The sequence below is a fragment of the Humulus lupulus genome, chromosome 4 (assembly GCF_963169125.1).
Source record: "Humulus lupulus chromosome 4, drHumLupu1.1, whole genome shotgun sequence".
Lineage (NCBI taxonomy): Eukaryota > Viridiplantae > Streptophyta > Magnoliopsida > Rosales > Cannabaceae > Humulus > Humulus lupulus.
Window position 1 is genome coordinate 45,627,044 of NC_084796.1, and position 21,057 is coordinate 45,648,100.

At 35.5% G+C, this 21,057-nt stretch overlaps 1 pseudogene; it reads left to right on the plus strand.

The window, feature by feature from the left end:
• The first annotated feature begins 8,704 nt into the window (after window positions 1–8,704).
• Window positions 8,705–21,057, plus strand: part of LOC133832138 (protein neprosin-like) — a 29,627-nt pseudogene continuing 17,274 nt past the window's right edge.

The window sequence follows — 21,057 nt, forward strand, 5'->3', positions numbered from 1 at the left end:
TGTGAAAAGCCTATTTTTCACATTTTTAACTACATACTTCGTTAGTTCATAACATGAAATTTACTTACCCAATTGTTACCAAAATTTCCCAATTCCATTTATGTTATGCCATTTAGGTCTTTGTAAAATCTTAGGTCAAAATGAGCATTTTTTATTGGTGAAATCATTTTCCAACAATGAGGTAAAAATGACCTTATTTTCAAGTCCTTATTTTTTCCAAACTTTGACAGTTAATAACTTTCAAACCGTTCAATATTTTCTTACAAAATTTTACAGTGGAATAATAGGTTATGCCATCAATAATTCCACAAAATTTTAGAAAAAACTGGGTTCATTTTCCCTATACAGTGGCTGTCCAAACTTTGTTCCGAAAATAAGAATACGAAAAAACAGTTTTTTACCTAAACTTTGAAATAGCATAACTTACTCATTTATAAACATTTTTTAGTGTTTCAAAAGCTCAATTTTATGTACTCAATCTCAAAAAAATTACAGTACAATTTAATTTTACAAAAACAATATACAGTGGCTGCTTGACCCCTTGGAAGTCACAGCTCAAAACATGTTTTGTTTTAGGGTATCCTACAAAACCCTTGGGGGTTTTGGTTCCCATTTTCAAAAATCAATACACATGCATCATAAAAATTATTAAACAACTACCATAACCTTATTACATCATCAACAAGAAACTTTAAGCATTAAATATACAAAATAATGCTTAAAACTAAAAACCCTACAACAAAATCATCAAAAGTAAACTTTTTACCTTTTTGGTGTTCTTGCTTAAGGTTTGGACCTTCCTATTAGCTTTAGCTCCTCCAAAACCTTTCAAAAACCCTAACCAATTTCCTCCAACAACATAGTTAATTAGCTATTTGAAACTCTATGCTTAAAACTTTACACAAGCCTAGATTAGTGAAACTTTACCTTAGGGAAAATACTTCCTAGACCAAGACTTAGCCTCCAAGTTTCCTTGGTGTTCTTGAGGGTGAATATTGAGATAACACTTTGAGAGGTCTTCAAAAATCAGATGAGTGAATGAGAGAGAGTGGTGTGGTCGGTTGGGGAGGGTTGGAAGAGTTTATACTATCTAATTTACCCTAAAAACACTCAAGTGTTTTACTCCCACTTGCCCACTTGACAATATCCCACACCTTTAAATAAATGGGATTTAAAATCAATTAGTTAATAAATGGGGTTTCAAAACATCACTTGGCCAGCCACCCCTTGCTATATATATATGATCATTTCATTTTTTTTTATAAAGGTTAATAAATGTTTCATAAGAAGAAAAGTCCAAATTGGCTTTTGACACCTTTTTCACTCTTATTAAGTTTTAATCACCAAACTTAACATTAATTAATTAAATTAAATGTCTCTCACATTTAATTTAATTAATCACATAATAAAATTTAACCTAAGGTCCATTCATGGAATAAAATTACCCATTTCGGCAAAATTCGGCATTTAACACAAAATGCCTTAAAATTTCCATTTTCTTTTAGGTTTATTATTTTTGACCAAAATTTAACTTTTATGAATGTATTTTATGCCCAAAATATAATTTCCATGATTTTTCATTTTATTTTCCGAGATTTTTACCCGATCAGGGTTTTTGTGTCGGTCCAGGACCGAAAGTCTTATCTTGACTTTTAAAATCACAAAATTCATATTTTGGCTAGCAATAACTCATGGAATACTTACAAACAAAATATAATATTATTTAAAATAATATTCTTAACCTGGGGGAAAAAAACCCGACCCGAGTCGTTTAAAGATACCCGAAAATGTAGGACGTTACAAATATTTTGTAAGACTAGGCGATGTGCTTCATCTCTATCAGATTTATTGACTTTAGAAATAACACCACCTCTACCGCCTTTACTTATTTCAAACTCAATTTTAGAAAAACATAGTCCAATGCTCGCAACACCTGATAAGTATTATGAGCATAACTCCATTTCTCTTCAATGATGTAGGATTCAACTATACAACCCTCAGGTCTACTTCTATTTCTAACATAACCTTTTAAAACCATCATATACCATTCAAATGGGTACATCAATCTCAAGTATACTGGTCCACACAATTTTACCACTCTCACCAAATGAACTATTAAATGAACCATTATGTCAAAAAATGAAGATGGGAAATTCTGCTCCAACTCACACATAGTTATCACGGGATTTTTTTTGAAGATTGTCCAACTTTGACACACCTACCACTTTACAACAAATAGATTTAAAGAAGAAGCAAAGTTTGGTAATTTCATATCGAACTTTTTTGGGTAACAATAGAATGGATAGCTACCGGTAGAAGATGTTCAAGTAGTGTATGATGGTCATGAGACTTTATTCCAACTAAATTCAAAATTTTCATATCTACCAGAGAAGAAATATTTGAAGAATAACCTTCCGATACTTTCACATTAGACAAAGAATGACATACAATTTGTTTTTCTTCTTTAGACACGGTATAACACGCGGGTGGTAAATAGGTTCATCTCTCACCAACCTCTGGTTGTAACTTACTGCGTATACCTATTACTTTTAAATCCATCCGGGCTTAAATTACATCCTTACTTTGACCAGGAATATTCAACAATGTACTAATTAAGTTATCCGACAAGTTTTTCTCAATATGCATCACATCCAAGTTATGCTGCAAAACCAAATGCTCCCAGTATTCAAGCTCAAAAAAATTGATTTCTTCTTCCAACAACCTGTCGCACCATCTACAACCTCCTTTGTTTTTTCACGTCTAACATTTTTTCTCTTATATGTATAATTTCTAGACTTATCGAACCTGCATTGGACTTTGTTCAACTTTGTTAACAATTGTCTTAGAAGTAAAGGTGGTGGAGCCTTTCCAAATTTAGATTTACCATTGAAGGCATTTGTCCAACTTTGAAATTTATGTTCTTCAGATAAGAACTTTCGGTGTCCCATACAACAAATCTTTCTAGAATGTTTTAAATATTCAGAATGATTCCCTTCTTCACAAATGGGACATGCCTTGTACCCTTTTACATTAAATCTAGAAAGATTGCCTAAGGCTGGAAAGTCATTAATAGTCCACAACAACATTGCTTTAAGATTAAAATTTTCTTTCTTATAAGCATCGTAAGCATTAACCCTCTCATACCACAATGTGCTCAAATCAACAATTAAAGGAGCTAGGTATACATCAATATCATTTCCAGGTTGTTTAGGACCAGATATCAACAAGGTCAACATGGTCAACTTCCTCTTCATACACAACCATGGGGGTAGATTATAGATGACTAGCATTACAGGCCAACAATTATATTTACTACTAAGGGAAGTGTGTGGATTAATTCCGTCAGCAGAAAGACCCAATCGAATATTCCTCGGTTCATTGTCAAATTCAGGCCATTTAACATCTACTGTTTTCCAAGTTGGCGAGTCAGCTGGATGTCTTAGCTTACCATCCTTTACTTTATCTTTGGCATGCCAAATTAAATTTTTAGCATGATCATCATTTCGGTACAATCGAACCAAACGAGGTATCGATGGTAGATACCATAAAACCTTTGTAGGGACACCTTTTCTAACTGTATCTGATTTTTTTTTTATTTTGCCATCTAGACTCGTCACATGTCGGACATGCAATTGCATCAACAAATCTCTTTCGATATAAGATGCAATCATTAGGACAAGCATGTATTTTTTCATATTGCATGCCTAATGAACGCAATGTCTTCTTTGCTTCATAAAATGAAGACGGCGTTTCATTACCTTCGGGTGATAATTCTCCTAAAAATGTTAACAACTCTATCATTCCCTTATCACTCCACTCATGTTTGGCTTTTAAGTTATACAACCTAAGCAGTGCTGATAATTTAGTGAACCTTTTACAATTAGGGAAAATAGGTTTCTTAGTGTCTTTTAAAATTGAATGAAATTTAATTGGATCCACATGCGATTCATATTGTGCATCATCAATCATTTCTGCAATATCATCAACTTCATAATCCACATCAAAATACTTATTATTCTTAGATGGTCCCTCATCAGTGACTTTCATTCTTTCTCCGTGCAAAAACCATATTATAACTTTTGTCTATTCCATTCCTAAGTGATCTTTTATTTTAAAAATTGGTATCCTGACAACGTTACAACACTTAACACAAGGACAAGGAATACTATTAGGAGACTGAGTATTTCTTGCACAAAATTGCAAGAAAATTTCAACTCCATTCCTATATTTTAATGATAATCTATCCACTGACATCCAATCTCTATCCATTGTCAAATTTCACACAAAAAAAAAAAAAACAAAGCAACAAACATTAACAATTAGGTTCGTGGATTACCTAATTGACAAGTAAATGAAGGAAACAATATGTCCAAAAAAAATTGGGCAACATTTCCCCTATTTTTATCACATTTCCCAACTTTAAAACGTGCATGTATACAACACATGATATACACAAAAATATTCAACAAATCAATCAAACATGCATTATTCTCATATTACTAATTCTTAAAAAAAATTGGGCAGCATTTCCTCTATTTCTATCATATTTCCCAAAATTTAAATAAACCTATATTCATTACATAAACACAACAAACCAATTAATCAATCAAACATGCATAATTACAGCCTTATATCACCGCAACACATAGTCCCAGAATCTATCTCTACTATTTTATAATTCATACATTCCACTATATTCAATATCTTAAATATATATTAAGGTTTAAAATATTACCTCTAATATAAAATCCTCCAAAGCTTGATCTCACCAACAAAGTTGTCAACAAAATACCTACTCAAATATAACAATAAACAAAAAAATAATAAAAAAGTTAAAAAAATATAAAGAAAAATATATTAAAGCTATAATGTAACTAAATAAACAATAAAGTAGTTAAATAAAATAAATAATTTGTTATATGTACTCATTTAAATACTTGAACCCGAAATAAAATATATATTTTTTAAAAAGTTAACAAATTACATAAAGAAAAATCGACTATAAATATCCTAACTAAATCAATAATAAAATATAACTTAAAGAAAATAAATTTTTTAATGTATACATATTTAACCAATTAAACCCAAAATTTAAAAAGTTAACGAAATATAAACAAAAATTTACTAATAATATTCAAACTAAACAATTAATAAAGTGAAACTTATACAAAATATATACATTAATATATATATATACTCATTTACATAAGTAAATTCGAAATTAAATTAAATTTAAAAAAATTGAAAAAGTTAATAAAAAATAAAGAAATTATAATAAAAAATTCTAAAAAAATAAAATATTAAAATGCAAAGTTTAAACCTAAAACAATTACATAATCATTAATATAAAACTATCCAAAAATTAAAAAATCAGAAATATAATAAATTTATAAAAAAAAATCACAAAAATTAAATCTAAATTTGAAGGCAGTTAAAGTTGAAGGCAGAGAATTACTAGTAGACTTGAGTAGATCAATATGTCGTCTATGAACACTACCATGAGCTTATCCAATTAATCCCTAAAAACTCAGTTCATAAGATCCATGAGCGCTGGTGGTGCGATTGTTAAGCCAAATGACATTACTAAAAATTCGTAGTGTCCATATCTTGTTCTGAAAGTCATCTTTGGGATATCTTCTTCTCGTACCCTTAATTGGTGACACCCCGTCCACAAATCTATGTTTGAAAATATCGTGGATCCTTGCAGTTGAACGAAGAGATCGTGTATGCGGGGCAAAGGGTATTTGTTCTTGATCGTCACCTTGTTTAATTCTCGATAGTCAATGCACATCCTCATGCTCCCATCCTTCTTCTTGAGAACAAGTACTAGTGCACCCCAAGGTGAATAACTAGGTCAGATGAAGCCTTTGTCTAATAACTCCTGTAGTTGTATCTTTAACTCCTTTAATTCTGTAGGCACCATTAGATAAGGAGCCTCTAAGATTGGTGCCGTGTCTGGTACCAATTCTATTTCAAACTAAATATCCTTATTTGGAGGTAATTGTGGTAGATCTTCTGGAAACACCTCAGGGAATGCACAAACAATATGGGCGTTCTTTGGTTCCAGTTACATCTCTCGTGACTTATCCACCATGTTGGGTAGAGACGCTTGGCATCCGCTACTGATCAAATTTTGAGCATTGAGATCTATGATTAAAGGTATGCTGGTTCAAGAAACGTCTCCTTTGTTAGCGAGTTGCCCTTTATTTTCTGTCTTTGCCAACCAATCCATTCCAAATATTACATCGTAATCCTTAAGGTCTAGTTTGACCAAGTCTACTGGTAATTCTCTGCCTTCAACTTTAACTACTGGCAACTCGCTAACAAAGGAGACGTTTCTCGAACCAGCATACCTTTAATCATAGATCTCAAAGCTCAAAAGTTGATCAGTAGCGGATGCTAAGCATCTCTACCCAACATGGTGGATAAGTCACGAGAGACGTAACTAGAACCAAAGAACGCCCATATTTTTTGTGCATTCTCTGAGGTGTTTCTAGAAGATCTACCACAATTACTTTCAAATAGGGATATTTAGTTTGAAATAGAACTGGCACCAGAGATGGCACCAATCTTAGAGGCTCCCTATCTAATGGTGCCTACTAAATTAAAGGAATTAAAGATACAACTACAGGAGTTATTAGACAAGGGCTTCATCTGACCTAGCTATTTGCCTTGGGGTGCACTAGTACTTGTTCTCAAGAAGAAGGATGGGAGCATGAGGATGTGCATTGACTATCGAGAATTAAACAAGGTGACAATCAAGAACAAATACCCTTTGCCCCGCATACACGATCTCTTCGTTCAACTGCAAGGATCCATGATATTTTCAAACATAGATTTGTGGACGGGGTATCACCAATTAAGGGTACGAGAAGAAGATATCCCAAAGATGACTTTCAGGACAAGATATGGACACTACGAATTTTTAGTAATGTCATTTGGCTTAGCAATCGCACTACCAGCATTCATGGATCTTATGAACTGAGTTTTTAGGGATTAATTGGATAAGTTCATGGTAGTGTTCATACATGACATAATTATCTACACAAAAATGAAAGCAGAGCATGAGGAGCATCTAAGATTGACATTGGAACGACTTAAGAGCCACCCAATATATGACAAATTTAAGAAGTGTGAATTATGGTTAGAAAAAGTGGCATTTCTAAGGTCACATTGTTTCTCATAATGGTGTAGAAATAGACCTGGCTAAGATAGAAGTGATTAAGGACTGGCCCAAGCCAAAAACCGCCACTGAGGTGAGGAATTTTCTTGGACTAGCAAGGTATTATAGATTATAATGTTGAAGGGTTCTATAAAATAGCTACACCCTTAACAAATATAACAACAAAAATTTACATGGATGAAAAAATGTGAAGAAAGCTTTGAGACGTTAAAAGACAAGCTCATATCAACACCAGTCTTGTGCATCCCGAATGATAAGGATAAGTTTGTAGTGTATTGCGACGCGTCAAAACAAGGACTAGGATGCATGTTGATGAAAAAGGGAAGAGTTGTTGCCTATGCCTCAAGACAGCTAAAAGAATACGAACAAAGATATCCAACTCATGACTTAGAATTGGCAGCTATGGTCTTCGTGCTAAAGATTTTGAGACACTATCTGTACGGAGAGAAGTGTGAAATCTATACAGACCACAAGAGCTTAAAGTACTTCTTTACTCAGAAAGAGCTCAATATGAGGCAAAGAAGGTGGCTTGAGCTAGTAAAAGACTATGATGGTGAGGTTTTATATCACCCGGGAAAGGCTGACATAGTTGTAGACACACTTAGTACATTGAGTAACAATAGGGTGATAGTACTAAAGGGAATAGCGCAACCCCTACAACAAGATACTATGAAATCCAGAGTAGAGCTAATAATGGGATGAAGTTGACCTCACAATCAAGTCTACATTCCTGGAAAATATTAACGAGAAAAAACAAGACGATGAATTTCTTCTTAAGAAAATGGAATTACTACAAAGCTCGAAAAATGCTGATTTTCAATGACAAAAGAAAGCATGCTGCGACATAGAAACTGAGTGTGTGTGCCAAACAAGGGAGAATGAAGAAACAATATTATGCAAGAGGCACATAACACTCCATATTCGCTTCATCCAGCATTGGCAAAAATGTACAACGATGTTAAGACAATGTACTGGTGTTGAGAATGAAGAAGGACATAGCAGAATTAGTAGTTAAATGCCTTACATGTCAACAAGTTAAGGTTGAACATCAGAGACCCTCAAGAATGTTACAACCATTAGAGATTCCTGAGTGGAAATGGGAAGATATAGCCATGGACTTTGTAACAGGAATACCCAAAACCACCAAGTCGCACAGCTTTGATTGGGTGATTATTGATAGACTTACAAAGTTAGCTCACTTCTTGCCACTCTGAACCATTTACAACGGGGAACAATACGTGAAGATTTATGTGGTGGAGATAGTGAGGCTACATGGAGTTCCAAAGATGATAGTCTCTGATAGGGGATCGGTGTTCACCTCTAAAATCTAGGAAAGTCTACAGTGTGTCATGAACACTAGGCTAAATTAAGTACATCATTTCACCCTCCGAAAGATGGTCAGTCGTAATGCATCATTCAAATTTTAGAAGACATGTTGAGGGCAAATGTTTTAGACTTCTTAGGATCATGGAACAATTGATAGAATTCTCTTACAATAATAAATATTAGACCACGATAGGCATGACACCGTATGAAATGCTTTATGGATTGAATTGTCGATCACCACTTCATTGGGATGAGGTTGGTGAAAGACGGTACTTAGGACCCAAAGCCGTAAGAGAAGCAACGGAAGCAATAGAAAAGATACGAAAAAGAATGATTACTACTCAAAGTCGCAAGAAAAGCTATGCTAACTCTAAAAGGTTAGATGCTGAATTTTCAGTAGGTGATCAAGTCTTTCAAGTATCATCGATGAAGGGGATTGTGCGTTTAAAAAAGAAAGGGAAGCTAAGCCCAAGGTTTATAGTTCCTGGGCCCCTCCTGCTTTCCCTGGATGATAAAGGATCTCATAGTCACAATCCTTTACCAACTCTAGCCAACATTTCTATCTCATGTTTAAGTCCTTCTAAGTGAAGAAATACTTCAAACTCTTATGATTGGTGTATATCTCGCACTTTTCTCCATACAAAATAATGTCACCACTCTTTCAGCGCAAATACCACCGTTGCTAATGCCAAATCATGAGTAGGATACCACTGCTCATATTTCTTCAGCTGTCGCGATGCATAGGAAACAACCTTCCCACTGTGCATCAACACACATCCTAACCCCATTCTCGATGTGTCACAATACACCACAAACTTATCCCTCCAAGCTTCCTCAAATCACCAAAAATTCTTTTCAAGATAAAGACTTTTCCTTAGCACCAAAAGCACCTCAAGAGAGAACCAAGGGAAGAGAAAAAAAAATGTGCAAGTGTTTTCCCTAGGGGTGTTGTCCATTACTCTAATGCATAGGAAAAATGACCATATTACCCCTATCAATAATTAACCCCCAGGGCAACCATCAAGGGTACCAATGTCATTTTGCCACAAACCCCAATAAACCTCAAATTAACACCCTACATTCCCAATTAAATTACTAACCCTCCAAATATGAATATTTCCTCCAATAATGCTCCACTAATTCCCAACCTACACAAAATTACCAAAATACCCCTTGCCTCACCCTGAGCAAGGTATAAGTCCCTCTTGTAACTTTTTCGCGAAATCTCTCTAAAGGATTGACTAAAGCCAGTTATTGCAAATATATCCACATAATAATGTGGTTCCAATCACATAACACATATAATTACAATTATACCCTTAACGGGTGAAAATTACGAAAATGTCATTTTTCACAAAAATGACCCACAATCACATTTAATATACATAAACATGCATACATAGTCATATCTTAGTATAACATAATCACATACATATTAATTAATTACATACTTTCTCAGTTGAGATGCATAATGTATTCCATATTTCTATGTTGAGAAAGTATGTATCTGATCCATACCATGTGCTAAATTACGAAGCTCTACAGCTGAAGTAGGATTTTAGTTATGAAGAACGACTGGTATGCGTTCTAGAACGAGTAACTAAGGAGTTAAGATCCGAAAGTATCCCTATAGTCAAAATTTTGTGGAGCCATAGCACTAAAAGAGAAACAATGTGGGAGTTGGTGGAAGATATGAGGGAACGATATCCCGATATTTTTGGTAAGTAAACTTCGAGGAAGAAATTTATTTAAGGGGGGAAGATTGTAATAACCAATGTGATTATCTTTCTTTTAAGCTCCTTAAATATGATCTTAGAATATTTTTTTTATGTTATAGTTTATACTTCAGTGGTGGAGTTAGAAAGAATGCTTTAGAATATTTTATGATAAGATATGTTTTTATGACTTAGTAAATAAATTATAATTTGGGTAATTATAATTATTATGATTATGTATTTATGCAAGTTATTTATTTTATGGAAATTAGAAGCTTATGATTAAATTACTATAAATATAGTTTTCTTTAAGAAAATAAGAAAATTATAAAATATGTACACATGTTATTTTGGTGATAAATGTTGTTTACATGTGGTGTGAATTTAAATCCCAATTACTTGAATTACTAGAGATTGGCCGAAATACACTTAAGAAATAACTATTTGGAATTTTACAAATATGGTTTACTTGGTGGCATGAAAAACTTATTTTGAGGAATTAAGTCAACTTGATTGAGGGCCAAGCAAGGTGGTGTGGGAAGCCTGGGAATAGGCAAGGTTGGACTTGTTTGAACTTAAGGAGATAGGAGTCAAGAAGAAGTAGTAAGGTGGAGACTAAAAGATTAAGCTTAAGGAGTCAAGAATTAAGTAGAGAAAGAAGTGGGTTGGTTACAGTTGAAATGACCAAGATTTGAATTTGAAAGGATAGTCATGGGCGTGGAGACTAAGTAGGAAGCAAGACTTGGACCTTGACTCAATTTTGAATCAAATGGAGGCTATGTGGAATTTGGTGAGATGTTGTAGCAAGTTGAATGACGTACACCAAGGGCTGGCTGAAACTTCTTTGGGGATGGAAGTTTAAAATTTAAATTTTTGGTTGAAGAAGAGTGAAGAGGTTTAAGGAAGAAGGATGGGGTTTAGAGCCTATAAATAGAGTCATTTACCTCTTCATTTTTCAAACACAAACAAGCTCCAAGTACTCTCCATTTTTAAAAATTGCTCTCTCCAAAGTTTCATCTTATTGCTCAATATTTTCCCATATAGTTAAAATCTCCACAACGCTAGCAGTGTTCATGTTCTACTTCTTCTATTTTCTTATAAGCCTCAAACATCATTACTACTATAAATCCCCCACACAGCTAAAACATAAATAGCCCAAAAATCATTAGCCTATAGCCGAAAATACCATAAGTTATCAAGATCAAACTCTATTTGTGTTGAGGATAGACGTTGTTTGTGGAGGCTTAGGATTTTGGATATCATGATATCTTGTTCTAGGGTAAAGGTATGGCTTCTATGAGGTTTAGATTTTGGAAATTCAGTTATTATTACAAATTCTAACTTAGTCTTTAAATTTTTTGTATAAGGTTTGGACGAGATCCATTAACACTTTCAAGCTATCTCTCTTTTCTCTTCTCCACACTCAAGGTAAGGAAAATTAGATAGGTGTAGATTATGATATTAAGAGAATGTATGATCCTAACATTTCAGGTAAAAGAAGAAAAGTGTAGCTGGACCTAAGTGATGTCTAAAACTATATGACAAACCTAAGTGATGTCCGGTGGCTCGGATGCAAAAATTGACGGACCTAAGCGATGTCCCGGCCTTGAATGCCTACCCCTTTTATAAGTACTTTATCTTCTCTTGTCTGATTTGTTATTAACTATTATGATTATGACCAATATTAGTTTATGATTTAGAATATTTATATGGTTTTATATGATATAGTTATCTTTGATAGAATAGTGTCAATATGGAATTGTATGGACTTATGATGTTATGAATTGTCTAGGCTATATATGATTGTATGATTGTTTTCTATGCATTTTACTTATTTGACTTTGAGGCTCACTCCTTATAGTATACTTGTGAAAATCAAGGTAATTAAATTATAGATTGGTTTGTTGCTAGTTGGACCTGAATAGTTGTTGGTGTATTCGAGAGGGTCATGTAGCTGCTGAAAAAGATTTAGGGTTTATGTTTTTTTTTTCTTTATTAGAATTTTATTCATTTAAATTAAATGTTGCTATCTTTAATTTTGTTAAAGACAATCATTTTATTTTAAAATCTTGGATCACTCTACTTTATGTTATTTTTCAATAAAAGAGCAACATTTATGTTTTATGATCCAATTTTAAATACATTATATATAAGTATCGTGTGTGTACAAATAGTATGACTGTGTAACTATATAAGAAATTAGAATTGTTGACGAAATTTTTCGTCCACTAATAACAAGAGCAATTAAGCTAATCAAAAAATTTAGAAAGAAAAGAAGAACATAGGTTTTTTACATGGTTCAATAGTTAAATCTACCTAGTCCACGAGTCACTTTTATTTAGATAATCTATGTCAAAGCCTGAAGGAAATTTCACAGAGTTTGAGTACAAAATTTGTGTGTGAGGATAAATGACTACGATCCAATTATTTAAAGATCTGGTTTCAGATACTGTCCTCCATGATTTAAGGAGGGAGTTATACAAATATCTCATTTAAATTTGAATTACAAAAGACTTGGTCAACAATACAATATCTAAACTAATCCCTGAAAAATAAGGATAATTTACTTGAATATTACTTTATGATTCTTTTCAACGTAATATCAAGTTGATGTTGACATTCTTCGAGCTAACATATTTCAATTATTCTTTTGAGCTAATTTCCTTGCGTTCGAGCTGAAATAATCTATTACTTTGTAATTACATAAATATTACTGATGGTAATAATATTTAATTATGAACTTTATTGTGATATCTCCAAGCTCACTCTCCAAAAAAATATATTATGTTCTCGGAAATAGGGTATAACATTTTCCCTCTCAAAAGTATCTGCTCGGAACTCAGCAAGAGAAACTTTTGAATTTCCCTCGTCAAAGAATGTGCCCAACTACTTCACTCGAGTGCATATCCATGGTATGCTTGGATTGGGTACTCACTTTATACTTGATGTATTGCCGTTACATCTTCCCATGCACCTTTTTGCCGTTGTTTTCCTTAAATCCCCACCCGTTGGATTTCAATCAAACAACTACGATTTTCTTGCTTTTTCCTCTATATATATCCTCTTCCTCTTTGAACCCCCTCATTCAATTATCATCTTCTCAAGAAATCAAAAAAAATTCTCTTAAAAACCAGAGAACCCGACACATCCAATCATTTCAAAACACTATTGTTCTTCAAGATTTTTTTATTTTTGCACTTCAATTGCATTTCGCACATGCATCTAATCAACTTTTCAAGTAAGATTTCCAACCTCTCTTAGTGTACAAAATTTTCATGCATGCATTTTTTTTTCCATTCTCAATTGTTGAAGTTCTTGGGATTTTTTTAGGAAAAAGTAAGAGTTTGATCTATTTTGGGGGTATAGGAATACACCAAAAATTTGTTTTTGAACACAAAAATTCTTGGAATAGGCTTAGAAATGGTAACATATTAGGAAAGTTTTGTATTTAGTTTTTTTAAGAAGTTCAATGGTTTATAATTTGGGTAATCATGCACATATTTTTAGGACCACATAGCTTTAACCATCATAATGCACTAGTTGTATCCCAAGCCTTGGGCTAATATAAGCTCGTAACTCGAGCTCTTTATTCTTATCATAATATAACTACTTTTGAGCTATATTCAAACCAAAGAGGTCCTTCAACTTTACTCTCTCTCTTGGTAGATGTGACGTCCCAATTTCGAGAAGGAAGGGTGGGGGTTCCCAGATTGGGCAATCCCGTACAGGAAAGCTAGTCCCTGACCCGAGTTTCCCTTTTCTCGAAACCAAAGGTTAATCCATGAATACAACGAAAGATCGAGAGGGAAGATATTTGTAGCTCATTTATGCGTCAAATTAGGGAAATCCAAAAAGGGAAAAGAGAAAGACTTCACCTTGCTGCCCAACCTGAGCCTTCTTTTGCAAGCCAAATTCCCTTAGCTCACCCTCTTGACCCAACTCTACCTATTTTTATTGCCTTTATCCAAGGTGAGCTTGAAATTGATATAATGGCTGCCAAGTCTTCATCCTTAGAAGGAAAATCATTGCTACCCCAACAAGAGTCACCCTTCCCTTAGTTCGGCCCTTCAATCAACAAAAGTGTTGTCATCCCCAAAGCCACCTAATTTGAGGTCAAGCATTATGAGTCCTCAATCAAATCCATCAGACAAGTTTATGATATTTTATATAGCCATGGGCTTAAACTCACTAGCACACTTATTTTGCACTCGGAGAGAACAATTCAGACTATCTTGTTAGGCTCGAAACCTAGAGTGACAAGCACGTGAAGCCTGGAGCTCTCCTTCCTGTGAAGTAGTATTTCAAGTGCTTCACTAACTGGAATAGGATAGCTCCATTCCAGCACTATAACAACTCCTACCACATCGTTGTGGCCCTTAAATTTCTCTACCATGAGCTGAAATGGGAAGAACCATCTCCGCTAGAGATTCTTTATTTGTATTATGTCAAAAGAAATCCTCCTTGGAAGAAGGGAGGATATTGGTTTTACTACCTCAAAGAAGGGAAGCTACTGTAGGATATCCCAAATCACCCTTCGAACTTGAAGACCCAATTTTTCTAGACCAATGTCCTCCAGACTTCAAAATATTATTCCTTCTAACACATTCGTAAGTTTCACACTTCTCCATTTTCTTGAATTCTACTTGTTCTCAAATGGTTTCTTTTCTAATCCATCCTTTCATTTCTTTAATCTTATAGTCGTATATGACTGACCTGATGCATCTCCCATGATGCAACAACGTTGGGAGGAATTAGGGAAGCTCTCATTTAGGAAGAGGTATCTTAGTTACCTCTTGCATGAAACTAAGCTTCGAGAAACTGATCTCTCGGTGATAGCGAGACCGCGACGGACCATATGTACCCCAAGTATGAGTCGAGGACTGATGTCCATGTCTGTGATCCTAAATCCAAAAAGAGATCCTTAGACCGACCAGGCACCTTATAATGCCCTACTGATCCAGGACCATTACAATATGTGTTAAAATAGTGCTTAACTTGTCAAGAAGGTCATTTGGACTCAAAAGTGTAATTAAGATTAGAGAATGGTTTAGGTACTAAAAATTTTGTCTAAAAAATTAGACTTTTCATTAAAATGTTTGAATATACAAGGGATCCCAAACATTTTAAACCAAAATACAATTATAACCAAGAGATTACAAAATTAGCCGACCTAGGCGAAAAAGCTGGAATTATATCCTATGTCCCTCAAAATAAATCTCAGTCTTGGAAGTCGAGCAGGCTCAATATGTACACATCGCTCCTAGAGCTCTCCAACTCATGGCTGGTCCAATTTTCCCTTGCCCTACCTGCACCACAAAGCACGTGTGAGCCAAAGCCCAACAAGAAAACTCAACTTGGAAAAAAGTATCCAATTAAACATTAACATCAAATATATGTTTCACAAACCATGAACAAACTTAGATTAACTTATCAATAAGTATATGGCCTATGCCGAATAGCTGCATACTGCACCCCCGTAGTGGCCTTGCAATAACAACCTACATTCCACATGATTATCACCGATTATGGCCTCCTAGTCGATCAATCACAAATACTTACATACAACAAATGCAACATATGAAGTTATAGAGTAAATAAATTTAACTCTAAATAGATTCAGGGCACAGTCATAACCACGTTCACAAGTCAGGGCCAATGCCTCATAATCAGTGCATGTGCAGCTTTCTTACCTCAAGTCTTGTTTGGAAGATGAAATGACCTCTCGAGTTTGAATCCATTCCCTATCTCTCAAAACTTCTAACTCCAATGAATGAGGTGGTGAAATCATCCCCCGATCCCCCAAGTGGGCCCCCAAAACTAGTCATAAAGTCTCTGTACCAAAGCCCAAAAATAACAGAAAACCACAAATTTGGGGGACCTGGCACGGTCGCGCCTGACCCCAGCTTGGTCTCGCTGGTGTTTTAGAAACCCAAAATTGTAATCAAAATACTCTACTTCATGGGAGACTAGTGCGGTCGCGCTAGGTCACCAGAAACCCAAAATAAACCTAGAATTTTGATGTTCTTCCCCAAACCATTCTTACGAGTTTCCCCTGGAAAACCAGACCCAAAACTCAGCCTAAACAATTTTTTTCAGCAGATTTTGACCACAAATCTCCTCAAATAACTTAGACAAGCCACGAAAAATATCAAGACACCACAAAAACGCATCAAAACACCTTAGAACATCATATTGCATTTTTTAGTTTCAAACTCAAAAAATTTTCCCAAAATCCGAGAATCATATCACAAATCAAGAATCCCAGTAGAAAAAAAAAATACTCCATTCAGTTTATAAACCACTTATTAACATAATTCTACTCCCCATGTAACCTTAAGTCCCCAAAATTCAAATATCCAAACTCAAATTACCCAAAGCTCAAGAACACAAGATATCTTAAGAGAAATTTAATGTTAAGTGATTATACCTCTGGATATTCGAAAATATCTAGAGTGGCATGGTTAGGCAACTCTTAATCCTCCCAATGTCGATGTGACTTTTTGTAGGTACACTGCCATATGTGTTCCTTGGGCTTGGTACTCACCTCTTACCTAATTAACTACAAGTTGGTAATCATTTTAGCAGTGTATAGCTTTAGCTTTTAACTCTTAAGCTACTCTAAGGCCTGCCAATAAGGCTTCATACTCTGCTTCATTGTTGGAAGCATTAAACCCAAATCTCAATGCGTGATGGAACCTATGTCCTTCAGGGGTTATAAGTATAATCCCTGCCTCGAGCCATTCTCATTTGATGATCCATCGATGTAGAGTTTTCGCAGCTCTCGAGTTGGGGTTATCACCTCTTCGTCAGATATTCCAGTGCATTCGGCTATGAAATCACCTAGTGCCCGAACTTTAATTGTCGTTATCTCAAAATTTTTGACCTCCACTACTCATTTTAGCAGCCAACCTGATGCTTCTAGTTTTTCTAGCACTTGTTTTAAGGGTTATTTAGTAAAGGCGTGTATGGTATTAGCTTTGAAATTTGGTCGGAGCTTCCTTGATGCATGCACTAAGCATAACGTGAGCTTCTCCACCTATGATTGGTTTAGACAGAATGGGTGGTTCTGAGAGATGCTTCTCTAGGGCCTGAAAAACTTGATCGCATTTTTCTGTCCATTCAAACTTCTTGCCCCCTCTTAAAAGGTTGAAAAATGTTAGACATTTGCCGGTTGACTTCGAAATAAACCTATTTTCGAGGTGAGGGTATTTCAATTAAGGCCTTTATTTTATCTGGATTTGCCACGATTCCCGAAGCATTTATTATAAATTTGAGGAACTTTCTAGAAGATACTCCAAAGGAACACTTTTGTGGGTTTAGCCTCATATTGTACTTTCTCAATATACTGAAGCATTCTGTTAGGTCATCCAGATACACCTCCATTTACCTTCCTATATGTTTGGCAAACATTCAGTTTACCCATCTTTGGTATGTTGCTCCAACATTTTTTAACCCAAAAGACATTACGTTGTAGCAGTATAAACCTTTATCTATCACAAAGCTCGTGTGTTCCTGGTTGGAAGCATGCATGGCTATCTTGTTATATCCAGGATAGGCATCCACGAAAGACATAATGTCATGACTCGAGGTAGCATTTTGTTATATCATGAAACATTCCTTTGAACATGCTTTATTTAGATCCGAATAGTCAATGCACGTTATCCATTTCCCATTCAAGTTGGAAACTAACACCAGATTTGCTATCCAGTCCGGATAAAATGCCTCCCTTATAATGTGGTTGGCCTTTAACCTATTGACCTCTTCCTTTACCGCTTTCTTCCTTTCATCATCGAGAAATCTCCTTTAAAGTTGCTTCAGAGGAAAGGTCTTGTCAATGTTTAAGGCATGACTAATTACATTGGGACTGATTCCTACGATGTCCGAGTGGGACCAGGAAAAAATATCTTGGTTTTCTTGTAAAAACTGGGTTAATTTCTATTTCGCATCCTTGCGAAGATTTTTCTTGATCTTTACGACCTTATTCAGATCATTATTGTTGAGCTGGACATCTTCAAGCTCTTCTGATTTCAGCTCGGTCTTCTGCCATGCGTGGGTCATTCTCGTTTTCAATCTCGAAAATTCTCTCTTCTATCTCTTCGAGTATGACTAGCGCTTGTACACTGGGTTGACCCCTTGCTCTCGTGGGTATACTATAACATTCCCAAGCTGCTAATTGGTCCCCCTTTAGTGTCCCAATGCCACTTGGTGTTGAGAATTTTACAACCAAATGTCTCACCGATGTTGCTGCCCCCATCCCAATTAGAGACGGTCTCCCGAGCAGAACATTGTAGGCAGATGGTGTGTCTACTATTATAAACTCAAACATATTTGTTACCGAGACCGAAAATTCCCCTAGCATTACATGGATCTCAATGGCTCTGTACTCGCAATTACTTCTCCTAAAAATCCGTACAGGGTAGTTGCACAAGCTTTAAGGTCTTAAATTGGTAAGCCCATTTTTCCAGCGTAGTTTTATACAAGATATTCATCGAGTTCCCATTATCAAATAGTTCTAGTGAACTCTCTTGTTGGTGAGTTGGATGGTGATAACCGATGGGTCATTATGTAGGAACTTTACATGGGAAGCATCATCCTCAATGAAAGTTATTGGTTGGGATTAGACCCGTTGTTGTTTTGGAGCTCAGGGCTCTGTAATGTAAGAAGAACCATTCTCAGATTTTAGTTCCTAAACATACCTCTTCTAGGCATTCCTACTCGTTCTGGCTATATGGGGCCCTCAACAAATGGTTATTACATCTTCTCCATCAATCGGAGGTGGCCAGATATCTTCCCGAGCTGGGGGTGCCACGAGTTGAGGTGGTGCATCAGTCTGAGCTGGTGCCACCCTTTGATTCTGCAGGGCCTATCCTTGGTTATTGCCCCTATTTCGAACATACTGCCCAAGGTATCCTCTTAAAATGAGGCTTTTGATCTCATCTTTGAGCAATCTGCTTTCCTCCGTCATGTGACCAATGTCCCTATGGAACCTGCACTATTTATTCTGATATTTTTTGGTGCATTGATTGGGCATATGATTAGGTCGACGGAATGAGACTTGGTTTTCGTTCACCACATAGAATTTTCCCGAGTCTCTGTCGTATATATAGTGTATATAAAGTTGTACTTGTCTCCTTTCTTCTTCTCACGCCCTTCCGCTTCAGGAGTATTTCCCTCATTCTTCTTCCTTTTAGAGGAGTTATCATTAGAGGGTTGTACATCAATTGGTGTTGCCGAGCTTGCGACTGGGTTCATATTCATTGTTCTAGTTATTGGAGGCAGAGATGCTAGCTGTAATGTTGACCTAGCTTCCTTTACATTAATGAATCTTTGTGCTTGCTCCATAAACTCCATTATGGTTCGAACTGATTTTCGCTGTAGGTCATCCTAAAGGGCGCTTCCTTGCATGCTTCTAGCTCAAACAACCATCAGGTGACTATTTATATCAAAATCTCGTGCTCTGGCAGCCTCGATATTGAATCTCCCGAGGTACTTTTTGAGAGATTCACCTGGCTGTTGCTTATTTGGCCAGAGACGAAGCTTCAGGCTTTATACTCCTTGTAGCTCGAAACTGCTTTATGAATTCCTTGGAGAATCGTTCCAACGTGATAATATCAATTCGAAATGGGATTTTATTCCCATAATATATCATCATAGTGGGGTTGTATTACGATTTGAAAATCAAAGATCAAATTAAGATGTGGAATTATTATGAATTTAATTGACTTTTGGTCACACCAAGAATTTAGGTCCCGAACCGACACAAAAACCTTACACGGGTAAAATCTCGGATAATAAATATTGGTAAATAAATAATTATGACAAAAACATTTACTTTAGGCATAGGAGTATTAAGAATGCTATGAGAGAATTTTTAATAAAGTTCTTAGGAAAGAATCCTAATATGTATTTGGAGAGAAAATGCTAATTTGTCCTTATTGGGGTAAACAAATTAAAATGGTTTCAACAAATGCTATAAGGGGACTTTGGTAACATTTTCGGTGCCTATATTTACATTTTCATCATGTTTTAATGTGTAACACACTACTAATGTTGGATCGTTACCCTGTGTATTTTAAAATAGTACTTAACTCGTTAAATGAGTCATTTGAACTTAAAATGTGTAATTAAAACTAAATAGAGGATTAGGTATTAAAAAATTTGGTCAAACAATAATCATTTCATTAAAAAGTTTTAACTCTATACTCGGGATCCCGAAATGATTTTATAAACTGATACATAAACAAAATAATTACAAAGGGTCGGCCTAGGCGGGAAAATCAGGGTTCACCGTTAGTTCTAGCAAGTCATCTCAGCCGAAGTGGTCGAGCAGGGCACATATGTACACAATGCCCCCGAAACCCTCCAACTCATGGTTGGTCCAACTATTCAATGCCCTTACCTGCACCATAGAGCACTCCTGAGCTGAGGCTCAGCAACAAAACCTCACAGAGTATAACAATAATCCAAATATTTAATGAAGTAAAACACATGTTTCCTAAATAACATATGCGTTCATTCTAATCATGTAACCTATAAACACATTCTACAGTTTACAAAATAATACTCATCACAATAATATAATCAATTAAGTGGCCCATGAAAAATAGCCTTGCCGAGTAGCCCAACCAAGCGAGGTGCGTACTCAATCACTCAGCTCACGGTTTATGCCGGGCAAGTGGGGACCACACCCTCAAATTAAACTTCACTTTGACCTGCATTCCACACGCTCTGCCGAGTGGCCCAACCAAGCGAGATGCGTACTCAGATAGTCTGCACTCGGTTCATGCCGAGCGAGTAAGGAATGCACCCTCAAACTGAACTTGCCTTCACGAC